The sequence below is a fragment of the Odocoileus virginianus genome, chromosome 16 (genome assembly GCF_023699985.2).
Source record: "Odocoileus virginianus isolate 20LAN1187 ecotype Illinois chromosome 16, Ovbor_1.2, whole genome shotgun sequence".
Lineage (NCBI taxonomy): Eukaryota > Metazoa > Chordata > Mammalia > Artiodactyla > Cervidae > Odocoileus > Odocoileus virginianus.
The window spans coordinates 28,778,078-28,787,218 of record NC_069689.1 but is presented as its reverse complement, the minus strand read 5'-3'; the positions used below and the strand labels follow the sequence as shown (position 1 = coordinate 28,787,218).

The following is a 9,141-nucleotide window of genomic DNA, read 5'->3' as shown; positions in this document are numbered from 1 at the left end:
AAGTCTGCACTCTGGAGCCTGGGAGCTGCAACTACTGAGCCCACGCACTCTAGAGCCTGTGCTCTGCAACAAGAGAAGCCAAAACAATGAGAAGCCTGCACACCACAACTAGAGAGGAGCTCCCACGGGCCGCAACTAGAGAAAGCTCGGAAGCAGCAGTGAAGACCCAGGGCAGCCAAAAGTAAATAAATAAATTAATTTAAAAAATTCTGGTGGGTTTTTTTTTTGTTTGTTTGCTTTTACTTTTTTTTTTTAATGTAAAAAAAAATTCCTAAATTGGGAGTTGAGAGGGAATGAAGAGGAGCAGCTGCCAGTAGTGAGGAGGAATTTGAGAATGGCTGAAACTGAGAGAGGTGATTCTGAAGGTGTTTTGCTGTGCATTAAAAAGACTCCTGCAGCCACTATGGAAAACAGTATGCAGGTTCCTCAAAAAACTAAAACTTGAATTGACATATGATCTAGCAGTCCAATTCCTGCACTTTTATATATATATATACACACACACACACACACACACACACACACACAAAACTATAATTTGAAAAGATACATGCGGTCCTATGTTCATAGCAGGACTATTTACAATAATCAAAACATGAAGCAACCTTAATGCCCATCAACAGATGCCATTTGCAGCAACATGGACCTAGAGATTATCATACTAAGTGAAGTAAGTCAGACAGAGAAAGACAAATACCATGTGATATCACATATGTGGAATTTAAAATATGGTACAAATGAACTTATCTACAAAACAGAAACAGACTCACAGGCACAGAGAACATACCCGTAGTTGCCAACAGAGAGAGATGGATTGGGAATTTGGGATGAGGCAGATGCAAACTATTTTTTTTAATTATCTTTTTATTGAAAGATAATTGCTTTACAGAATTTTGTTGTTTTCTGTTAAACCTCAACATGAATCAGCCATAGGTATACGTATGTCCCCTCCCTTTTGAAACTCCCTCCCATCTCCCTCCCCATCCCACCCCTCTAGGTTGATACAGAGCCCCTGTTTGAGTTTCCTGAGCCACACAGCAAATTCCCATTGGCTACCTATTTTACACATGGTAATGTAAGTTTCCATGTTACTGTTTCCATACAGCTCACCCTCTTCTCCACTTTCCCCATGTCCATAAGTCTACTCTCTATCTGTTTCTCTATTGCTGCCCTGTAAATAAATTCTTCAGTACCATTTTTCTAGATTCCATAAAATACAATATTTATCTTTCTCTCTCTGACTTACTTCACTGTGTATAATAGGTTCTAGGTTCATTTACCTCATTAGGATTGACTCAAATGTGTTCCTTTTTATTGTGTATATGTACCACAACTTCTTGATCCATTCATCTGTTGATGGATATCTAGGTTGCTTCCATGTTCTAGATATTGTAAATAGCACTGCAATGAACAATGGGATACATGTGTCTTTTTCCATTTTGGTTTTCTCAAAGTATATGCCTAGGAGTGGGATTGCTAGGTCAAAAGGTGGTTTAATTCCTAGTTTTTTAAGGAATCTCCATACCATTTCCATAGTGGCTGTATCAATTTACATTCCCACCAACAGTGCAAGACTGTTCCCTTTTCTCCACATCCTCTCCAGCATTTATTGTCTGTAGACTTTTTAATGATGGCCATTCTGACTGGTGTGAAGTGATATCTCATTGTAGTTTTAATTTGCATTTCTCTAATAATGAGTGAGGTTGAGCATCGTTTCATGTGTTTGTTAGCCATCTGTATGTTGTCTTTGGAGAAATGTCTGTTTAGGTCTTTTCCCCACTTTTTGATTGGGTTGTTTGTTTTTCTGGTATTGAGTTGCATGAGCTGCTTGTATATTTTGGAAATTAATCCTTTGTCAGTTGTTTCATTTGCTATTATTTTCTCCCATTCTGAGGGTTGTCTTTTCACCTTGCTTATAGTTTCCTTTGCTGTGCCAAAGCTTTTAAGTTTAATCAAGTCCCACTTGTTTACTTTTGTTTTTATTTTTGTTACTCTAGGAGGTGTATCACAGAGGATCTTGCCTTGATTTATGTCATTTATGTCATTGAGTTCTGCCTGTTTTCCTCTAAGAGTTTTATAGTTTCTGGTCTTACATTTCAGTCTTTAATTTATTTTGAGTTTATCTTTGTGTATGGTGTTAGGAAGTGTTCTAATTTCATTCTGGACATGTAGCTGTCCAGTTTTCCCAGTACCATTTATTGAAGAGGCTGTCTTTGTCCCATGTATATCCTTGCCTCCTTTGTCAAAAATAAGGTACCCATAGGTGCATGGGTTAATTTCTGGGCTTTCTATCTTGTTCCATTGGTCTACGTTTCTGTTTTTGTGCCAGTACCATACTGTCTTGATGACTGTAGCTTTGTAGTGTAATCTGAAGTCAGGAAGGGGATTCCTCCAGCTCCATTCTTCTTTCTCAAGACAGCTTTGGCTATTCAGGGTCTTTTGTGTTTCCATGTGAATTGTGAAGTTTTTTGTTCTAGTTCTGTGAAATATGCCATTGGTGATTTGATAGGGGTAGCATTGAATTTTAGTACAGTCATTTTCACAATATTGATTCTTCCTACCCAGGAACATGGAATATCTCTCCATCTTTTATGTCATCTTTGATTTCTTTCATCAGTGTCTTACACTGATGTGTAAAAGACACTTTCACAGTGTCTTTTATGTGTACAGTTCTTTTGTCTCCTTAGGTAAGTTTATTCCTAGATATTTAATTCTTTTTGTTGCATTAAATCTGTTAAATTCATTTGTTGCATTTAATTATTTTTGTTGCAATTCTCTTTGGTGAATGGGATTGATTTCTTAACTTCTCATTCTGAATTTTCATTGTTAGTATATAGAAATGCAAGTGATTTCTGTGTATTGATTTTGTATCCTGCAATTTTGATAAATTCACTGAATAGCTCTAGTAATTTTCTGATACTATCTATAGGGTTTTCTATGTACAGTATCATGTCGTCTGCAAACAGTGAGAGCTTTATTTCTTCTTTTCTGATCTGGATTCCTTTTATTTCTTTTTCTTCTCTAATTGCTGTAGCTAGGACTTCCAGAACTATGTTGAATAACAGTGGTGAAAGTGGACACCTTTGTCTTGTTCCTGATCTTATGGGGAATGCTTTCAGTTTTTCACCATTGAGAATAATGTTTGCTGTAGGCTTATCATATATGGCCTTTACTATGTTGAGGTAGGTTCCTTCTGTACCCATTTTTTGAAGAGTTTTAATCATAAATGGGTGCTGAAACTTGCTGAAGGCTTTTTGTACATCTATTGAGATGATCATATGGTTTTTATCTTTCAATTTGCTAATATGGTGTATTACATTGATTCATTTCCATATATTGAAGAATCCTTGCATCCCTGGAATAAACCCATTTGATCATGGTGTGTGAGCTTTTTGATATATTGCTGAACTCTCTTTGCTAACATATTGTTGAGGATTTTTGCATCTATGTTCATCAGTGATACTGGCCTATAGTTTTCTTTTTCTGTGTTGTCTTTGTCTGGTTTTGGTATCAGGGTGATGGTGGCCTCGTAGAATGAGTTTGGAAGTATTCCTTCCTCTGCAATTTTTTGAAAGAGTTTCAGAAGGATAGGCATTTGCTCTTCTCTAAATGTTTGATAGAACTCTCCTGTGAAGCCATCTGGTCCTGGGCTTTTGTTTTTTGGGGAGATTTTTGATCACAGCTTCAATTTCAGTGCTTGTAATTGGGTAGTTCATAATTTCTATTTCTTCCTGGTTCAGTCTTGGAAGATTGAACTATTCTAAGAATCCGTCCATTTCTTCCAAGTTATCCATTTTATTGCCATATAGTTGTTCATAATAGTCTTTTATAATCCTTTGTATTTCTGCATTGTCTGTTGTAACCTCTCCTTTTTCATTTCTAATTTTATTGATTTGATTCTTCTCTTTTTTTCTTGATGAGTCTGGCTAAAGTTTGGTCGTTTTTTTAATCTTCTCAAAGAACCAGCTTTTAGTTTTAATAATCTTTACTATTGTTTCTTTCACATCTTTTTCATTTATTTCTGCTTGGATCTTTATGATTTCTTTCCTTCCACTAACTTCGAGGTTTTTTGTTCTTTTTCCAGTTGTTTTAGGTGGAAAGTTAGGTTGTCTATTCTAGGTTTTTCTTGTTTCTTGAGGTAAGATTGTATTGCTATAAACTTCCCTCTCAGAATGGCTTTTGCTGCATCCCATAGGTATTGAGTTGTCGTGCTTTCATTGTCATTTGTTTCTAGAAATTCTTTGATTTCCGTTTTTGATTTCTTCAGTAACTTGTAGGTTATTTAGAAACATGTTGTTTAATCTCCATGTGTTTGTGTTTCCTAGTTTTTTTTTTCTTGTAATTGATATCTAGTCTTATAGTGTTGTGATCAGAGAAGATGCTTGATACAATTTCAATTTTCTTAAATTTACTGAAGCTTGATTTGTGACACAAGATGTGGTCTATCCTGGAGAATGTTCCATGTGGAGACACTTGAGGAGAAGGTGTATTCTTCTGCATTTGGATGGAATGTCCTGAAGATATCAGTGAGATCCACCTCACCTAATTTATCATTTAAGACTTGTGTTTCCTTATTATCATACACAAGGTGAAAAGACAGCCCTCAGAATGGGAGAAAATAATAACAAATGAAGCAACAGACAAAGGATTAATCTCAAAAATATACAAGCAACTCCTCCAGCTCAATTCCAGAAAAATAAATGACCCAATCAAAAAATGGGCCAAAGATCTAAACAGACATTTCTCCAAAGAAGACATACAGATGGCTAACAAACACATGAAAAGATGCTCAACATCACTCATTATCAGAGAAATGCAAATCAAAACCACAACGAGGTACCATTACACGTCAGTCAGGATGGCTGCTATCTAAAAGTCTAGAAGCAATAAATGCTGGAGAGGGTGTGGAGAAAAGGGAACCCTCTTACACTGTTGGTGGGAATGCAAACTAGTACAGCCACTATGGAGAACAGTGTGGAGATTCCTTAAAAAACTGGAAATAGAACTGCCATACGACCCAGCAATCCCACTCCTGGACATACACATCGAAGAAACTAGATCTGAAAGAGACACGTGCACCCCAATGTTCATCGCAGCACTGTTTATAATAGCCAAGACAGGGAAGCAACCTAGATGTCCATCAGCAAACGAATTGATAAGGAAGCAATGGTACATATACACAATGGAATATTACTCAGCCATTAAAAAGAATTCATTTGAATCATTTCTAATGAGATGGATGACACTGGAGCCCATTATACAGAGTGAAGTAAGCCAGAAAGATAAAGACCAATACAGTATACTAACACATATATATGGAATTTAGAAAGATGGTAACGATAACCCTATATGCAAAACAGAAAAAGAGACACAGATGTACAGAACAGACTTTTGGATTCTGTGGGAGAAGGCGAGGGTGGGATATTCTGAGAGAATAGCATTGAAACAAGTATGCTATCAAGGGTGAAACAGATCACCAGCCCAGGTGGGATGCATGAGACAAGTGCTCAGGGCTGGTGCACTGGGAAGACCCAGAGGGATTGGATGGGGAAGGAAGCGGGAGTGGGGATCAGGATGGGGAACACATGTAAATCCATGGCTGATTCATGTCAATGTATGGCAAAAACCACTATAATACTGTAAAGTAATTAGCCTCCAACTAATAAAAATAAATGAAAAAAAAAAAAGACTTGTGTTTCCTTATTAGTTTTCTGTTTTGATGATCTGTCCATTGGTGTGAGTGGGGTGTTCAAGTCTTGTACTATTATTGTGTTTCCGTCAATTTCTTCTTTTATGTCTGTTAGTGTTTGTCTGATGTACTGAGGTGCTACTATGTTGGGTGCATAGATATTTACAATTGTTATATCTTCCTTTTGGACTGATCCCTTGATCATTATATAGTGTCCTTCCTTATCTCTTGTAGTCTTCTTTATTTTAAGATCTATTTTGTCTGATATGAGGGTTGCTACTCCACCTTTCTTTTGCTTCCATTTGCATGGAATATATTTTTCCATCCTCTCACTTTCAGTCTATATGTGTCTTTAGGTCTGAAGTGAGTTTCTTGTAGACTGCACATATATGGGTCTTGTTTTTGTATCCATTCAGCCAGTCTGTTTCTTTTCCTTGGAGCATTTAGTCCATTTACATTTAAAGTAATTATTGATTTATATTTTCCTATTGTCATTTTTAAAAAAATTATTTGGGGTTGATTTTGTAGATCTTTTTTCTTCTCTTGTACTTCTTGACTATATAAGTCCCTTTAACATTTGTTGTAAAGTGGTTTGGTGGTACTCAATTCTCTTAACTTTTGCTTGTCTGAGAAGCTTTTTATTTCTCCATCAATTCTGAATGAGATCCTTGTTGGGTACAGTAATCTTGGATGTAGATTTTTCCCTTTCAGTACTTTAAATATATCCTGCCATTCCCTTCTGGCTTGCAGAGTTTCTGCTGAAAGATCAGCTGTTAAGCACATGGGGTTTCCCTTGTATGTTACTTGTTGCTTCTCCCTTGCTGCTTTTATTATTCTTTCTTGTGTTTAGTCTTTGTTAGTTTGATTAGTATGTATATTGGTATGTTTCTCCTTGGGTTTATCCTATATGGGACTCTTTGTGCCTCTTGGACTTGATTGACCATTTCCTTTTCCATGTTGGGGAAATTTTCAACTATAATCTCTTCAAAAATTTTCTCATACTCTTTCTTTTTCCCTTCTTCTTCTGCGACCCCTATAATTCGAATGTTGGTGCATTTGATATTGTCCCCGAAGTCTCTGAGACTATCCTCAGTTCTTTTCATCTTTTTACTTTATTCTGTTCTTCAGAAGTTATTTCCACCATTTTATCTTCCAGCTCATGGATTCGTTCTTCTGCTTCAGATATTCTGCTATTGATTCCTTCTAGAGTATTTTTAATTTCAGTAATTGTATTGTTTGCCACTGCATGTTTATTCTTTAATTCTTCTAGGTCTCTGTTAATTGACTCTTGCATTTTCTCCATTTTGTTTTCAAGGTTTTTGATCCTCTTTACTATCATTATTCTGAATTCTTTTTCAGGTAGTTTGCTTATTTCTTCTTCATTTATTTTGATTTCCGTGTTTCTGGTTTGTTCCTTCATTTGTGTAGTATTTCTCTGTATTTTCTCTTTTTTTAAACTTATTGTGTTTGAGGTCTTCTTTTCCCAGCCTTCAAGGTTGAATTCTTTCTTCCTTTTGGTTTCTGCCCTCCTAAGGTTGGTCCAGCGGTTTGTTTAAGCTTCGGATAGGGTGAGATTTGTGTTGAGTTTTTGTTGTTGTTGTTTGTTTATTTGTTTGGTTTTCCTCTGATGGGCAAGACTGAGTGAGGTGTAATCCTGTCTGCTGCTTATTGGGTTTGTATTTTTGTTTTGTTTGTTGTTTAGATGAGGCGTCCTGCACAGGGTGCTGCTGGTGGTTGGGTGATGCCAGGCCTTGTATTCAGGTGGTTTCCTTCGTGTGAGTTCTCACTGTTTGATACTCCCTAGGGTTAGTTCTCTGGGAGTCTAGGGTCTTGGAGTCAGTGCTCCCACTCCAAAGGCTCAGGGCTTGACCTCTGCTCAGGAACAAAGATTCCACAAGGGGTTTGTTATGGCATTAAGTGAGATTAAAACAAATACCCCCCCAAAAAACCAAATATCCCAAAACAATAAACCAAAGATGAACCTCAGACAAATGACAGTTACAAAATCAAGCAAATAATAATTAAAATAATGGCATACACACATATACATATACACCCATGAGCAAAGTCAAAACAGTTCAACAAAAATAAAGTACAACAAACTGATGCGGCGAACAAAAGAAATAAAAAATTATATTAACCAGTTAAGAACAAAACTAACTAAAGCACAAACTGGAAAACAAAACTAAAGCAAGGTGCCAACTGGGGAATAAAGCAATGAAAACAAAACTAACACATATGTTGAGAGGAATGGAAAGAAAGAATAGATATGCAAAGTTAAACAGAGGTAGATGAAGAAGATTTATATCCATTAAAGATTAACTGCAAGGGGAAAAGAACAGTAGGAAAGGCAAACAAAGAAATAAATGTAGAAAAAAAATGTAATAGGTTTAAAAAATTGAAATTAGGCCAGAGCAAAATGCGAGTGGGGGGAGCGGCAGTGGCTGCAGCAGGGCCAAGGGGACGCGTGTGCAGTGGCATCGCCATGTCTCATGGCCACAGTCACGGCGGGGCCGGGTGCCACTGTGCCACCAAATGGGGGGAGCCGCCAGAGCAGCGCAGCCCAGCCTACGGCCTGTACCTGCGCATCAACCTGGAGCGGCTGCAGTGCCTCAATGAGAGCTGCGAGGGCAGTGGCCTCCTCATCTCCAAGCTGCGAGAGGAGCGGACAGACGGCTCCAAGTTTGTTGAAAATGATGCAGATGAACAGCTTCTGTTTAATATTCCATTTACAGGCAATGTCAAGCTCAAAGGCATCATTATAATGGGAGAAGATGATGACTCACAGCCCTCTGAGATGAGACTGTACAAGAACATTCCACAGATGTCCTTTGATGATATAGACAGGGAGCTAGATCAGACCTTCAGTCTGAACCCAGATCTTACGGGGGAAGAGTATACTACAGAAATGTCTTGTTTTCCAAATGTCTATCCTTTCTCAATTCATAGTTCAAAAAACTTTGGAGCCGATACCACAAAGGTCTTTTATATTGGCCTGAGAGGAGAATGGACTGAACTTCGCCGACATGAGGTGACCATCTGTGATTATGAAGCATCAGCCAACCCAGCCAACCACAGAGTCCATCAGGTTACCCCACAGACACACTTTATTTCCTAAGGGCTGGCCAAGACTCCCACAGAGGCATTGTCAGTGAAGACGTATGACATCCTGCTGGGAAGGACAAAGAGAGATGTAGCTCCAAAGAGACCTGGCTGCCACAGCCTCTTTCAAGCTTTGTCTCTGGGGCTTGCTGCAGAAACCTGACCTGTGGAAGTCACCACATCCCCAGGAAGGGTTGTATGGGTGCCAGGGGACAATTGTGGTTCTCTGGGGCCCTACAGAAATTGGGTCTTGGACTGGTCAGTATCTGGCAGCCATGGATAATGCCTGCCTTCCCAGTGTATGCGGCCAGGGGATCCCCACTGTCTTGCTGTTTTGTGGCAGGATCATT

General features: G+C 38.2%; 1 pseudogene; it reads left to right on the top strand.

Moving 5' to 3' along the window:
- Positions 1–8,174: 8,174 nt before the first annotated feature.
- Positions 8,175–8,920, top strand: LOC110152792 (PITH domain-containing protein 1 pseudogene; annotated as a pseudogene).
- The last annotated feature ends 221 nt before the right edge of the window (positions 8,921–9,141 follow it).